Source organism: Myotis davidii, unplaced genomic scaffold, assembly GCF_000327345.1.
Source record: "Myotis davidii unplaced genomic scaffold, ASM32734v1 scaffold760, whole genome shotgun sequence".
NCBI classification, from domain to species: Eukaryota; Metazoa; Chordata; class Mammalia; order Chiroptera; family Vespertilionidae; genus Myotis; species Myotis davidii.
This window is the reverse complement of record NW_006292088.1, coordinates 202,346-206,072: the sequence shown is the minus strand read 5'-3', so window position 1 is coordinate 206,072 and position 3,727 is coordinate 202,346.

The following is a 3,727-nucleotide window of genomic DNA, read 5'->3' as shown; positions in this document are numbered from 1 at the left end:
CTTTCCTTTATTTTTAAAGTTTTCCATATAAATGAAAGGTGTGTGGTGTCAGATGGCTCTGATAAATACTCAGTTTGGGGGATCACCATATTAAGATTACCAGTAATTTTATATGTCAACCTTCCCAGGGACATTTTTATTTTCAAAGAAGGCTGCAGTGTTTAATGCAAAGGTTGAGACACTTCAGTATTTGCTGTCACTTATGAGTTGTGGGTTATGAAGTTTTGAAGATGAAACTTCAAATGGTATTATTTTCTTCCTATGTGCTAGTCCTGCAATTGGGATAAGTTGTCACCACTTTGACAGAATGACAGGCTTCCCTTAGGTTGTATAGCTCAGAGAGAGGAAACAGCTCGTTTCTCCCACTCAATTATACTTTCATTTTATATAAATAAAACTGCATTTAAAACAACTCTACATAAAATTTAGAACAAGATTTATAGAAACATAGACACCTATATGCAAATAAATCCCTTCAAATTTTTATCAAGCATTTATTCTATCTTGTTCATCAATCTTGAGTAGATTTAACACAACTTAAATATTTCTTGGCTTGTCTATAGAGTATCAAGGCTTGTTCAAGGCTTTGAGACTCCTACTCCCTTTACTCCAATCAACTCTACTAGTTATTTAAATTGCTCAAATCTTTCTTCAGCCACAGTTTTTAAGTGAAAGCCTTTTTATTGCTTTGGGCATGTTCCTTCTCCTAGCCAGTGCTCAGAATTTTAACTATCTAACTATTCAATTTCTCTCTGTCTCTTTGCATGGGGATAAAGTGAATTTCTTTTCCACATAGCTTGGCAAAGGCTAGCAGGGAGTGAGAGACTACAGCCAGATGTACATCTGCATGTCAGCAGCAAGAAGGTCTGGGAAGGTGCTTTTTCAGTCAGAAGGGAGTCATTTTCCCCTTCTCAAAGTAGAGGATCTCCTCCCTCCTATCAGCTATTTGGCTGCTAGATGCTCACTGATTAATTACTGAGGTTTCATCTACACACAACTGGTCTTCCTAACAACAATTCTAGCAAAACTTCCAGTTCATTCCTGAATGTGCTTCTTTTTTTTTTAAGTCCTCCTTTCCCAAAGCATACATTTGGAGAAAAGAAAAATAGTTAAAATAGCAATGCATAGTTTTTTTTAAAAAAAAATGATTCCACTGCAATTTCTAAAATTAGAAAATCGAGCACCAGCAGCAGAGTATTTTCAGAGGCAGGGAAACATTTTGTACCTTTCAAACCAAAACACCAAGCCAATAACTTATTTTATTTGCATGTGAGGTATTAACCCTAATATCTTCTGGTTAATTACAGAAATCCATTTTACATTGGAAAGGTAAGGCAACCTAGGCATTCCTTCTCTATACCCCCAACAGCCTCCCACACAACCAGTAGAGATGGCATATCAATTTCATTATTATTAACTTCCATTTCTGTTTGCCTCAGTTCCCATCTGTTTTCCAAGACAGATATATTAGATCCCCAGTACAATCTTTCCATGAAACCTAACCTGGAAATTGCCTCTTGGGTTACATTCTCATTTCTATGCAGCTCAACATGCAATGTAGCCAGTACTAGAAGTAATTGATTATGAGAAGTATAATTAGGGGTTCTCCAACTTAGGCTAAATTCACAAGCATGAGCTGACAGTCACTACCTAAAATCCCATCTCTGTAATTGGCAGAAATATTGGAACCTGATAAATAGACAGTATATGGTAGGTCTATGATGTCAACAGCAATTAGGTCTGCAAAAATTGGGTATAATCCAGCTAAAAATGTGTTTACTCAATCTCTGAAAAGCTGCACCTATCCACCCTGCTTCCGTACATTCATCCGTCTCCACACAACACACACCTTGTGGGCCACTCCAATAGTTCTAAACTGTCATACAACCCTCATTCACATGAGGGTACTCAGAGAATACACAATTCTTGGAATGTTGGCTATAAATTGGATCCTTTTCTCTAACTCTCATTGGGACATACTGAAATGCAAACAAGTAAGAGTGATGCTGCTATCGTAAGGATAATCTTGAAACCATTACAATATATATCTAAGTAAATCATTCAGCAATTTGGTACATCCACTATCATCAGTAACAAATTATTTATGACACACTTTACAGCCAATCATAACAAATTGCCAAACTGTGGTTGACAATGGCTATCCTTGTCATATCAGTGAACTGTCATGCTCTCATGTCTCACTACATGCTTTCTCCTCTGTTTCAAAAGGTCCTAAAACCCATATAATAAGTCTACAAAACAAGCTTGCTACTTGACTGAAGGAATGAATGAAGTGCTTTCAACCTCAGATAAGCCTCCACTGCATTTATAACATTCACATATTAGGCCACAGCCTTGCATTGATGAAAAATAATATTCTGTTATGAATAGGAAAGTCAATTATGGTTATGGACAATTTTCTCAACCAGAAAGCATTGAGTCATACGATGCTTTGCAGCTGTACATTTTTATTAAGGGCTGCTTAAATAAGCATAAAACAATTTGCCAGGAGAGGGTAAAAAGACAGATGCAAATTTCAGTCAGAAAATAGGTATATTCATTATTTTTTTCATTTGCCTTAAAATGTGCCCCTAAAACAGCAAATACCCTTGGTTGTCATGTTTGACCAGCAACAGGGACCATAAATAGTGACTTAACTTGAGCAGGAGTTTGCTGGGACATAATATGGCTACTGTGCCTGGAGTCTTTCTTGGTCATAAGAGCAGTAAGGAAGTATGACATAACTGCGTGATGGTAAATCACAGCCCAAGCTATTTTTGGTTGGCAGAAATTGAAAGATAAATAAACATTACTTCAGGAGCACAGAAGATGTGCCTAATTACCTCCATGCCTAGGCTGGGATCCCTACAGCTTGTGTCCTTCCTGAACTCAGGTGTGTCCACATGGACAGGGGCCTTGTGTGCAGAAGCCTGGACGGACTAGTGCGGCAGGTCTGTGAGGACTGGAAGCCCCACATCCACAACCTCTTATCCATGGAAATCAGGAAGCCCAACTGAAGGAGAAAGGCAGCCTTGAGCGGCCCTGTGGAGCCTGGAGGGAGTGGGATTAGAGGTAAGGGAGAGACTGGTCCCAGCCACTCTACCTTAGAAATGGTGGGGAGTTAAGGAGCGGACTGTATTTGTGAACCTGCAATTTTTACCTCAGGCTAGCTCCAATTACCTTCTTTCCATCTAAGGTCTTCCTCCCAGGCTGCAGTTATGGCCAAATAGACTTCAGGACTCACCTCAAATGACCATAACCTAAGGATGGGATGGAGCCTTCTTTCCTTGCTGGCTGCATTTTCAAACCTCCATTCTTTTGTATTTTTTGTTTTACATGGATAGCCACAGGCAATAATTCTCCTCCTCCTCCTTCTCCTCCTCCCCCCCCTCCTCCTCCTTCTTCTCTCTCTCTTTTTCTCTCTCCCTCCCTCCCTCCCTCGGTCCCTCCCTCCTTATCTCTTTTATGGAAATCAGCTGCTCTCTCAGAGTAGGGGGGAATATAGTAGAATCCCAGCAAGGTTTTCACTGAGGCACTCATCTATTTGCCATGACTTTTATTTTTTCTCTCTCATTCCTTATGCATATACTCTTAATTACATCAATTCTCGAACACTAATTTAAAAAAACACAGTAGTAACATTTATATAACATAAAATTTACTATTTAAGTGTAAGCAAATTCACATTGTTATTTGGTTATCCACTCCAGAACTCTTTTCATCTTCC